This window comes from Cystoisospora suis (assembly GCF_002600585.1).
Source record: "Cystoisospora suis strain Wien I chromosome Unknown contig_723, whole genome shotgun sequence".
Lineage (NCBI taxonomy): Eukaryota > Apicomplexa > Conoidasida > Eucoccidiorida > Sarcocystidae > Cystoisospora > Cystoisospora suis.
Window position 1 is genome coordinate 1 of NW_027153524.1, and position 345 is coordinate 345.

Here is a 345-nt window from a genome sequence, read left to right on the forward strand (position 1 = left end):
TCGCGGCGAGGCGCAAACGAGTGCTGTGACGGTTGACGTTGTTTTGGACTTATGATATTCTTCGGACGGGACGCTTCAAGGGTCGTGTCGCTGTCCTTGACAGCTGCCGCCGCTGCACCTGCAGGCGCCAGGACCGCCCCTGGGGCATCGAAAGCTTGAGCCGCCTGTTCACGTGGTGGTTTAGCTGGGCTTGTCACACTGTCTTTCAGTGGAATGTAGTGGTCTCTCAGGTCTTCACCATCCTTTGCCGGGGTGCGCGTGCTTGAGATCACCAGTCGCTGGTTTTTCATGTTTCCTACCGGAACTGTCGCAGTCATTTCTGCTGCAAGGTCCCGTGACAGGCTT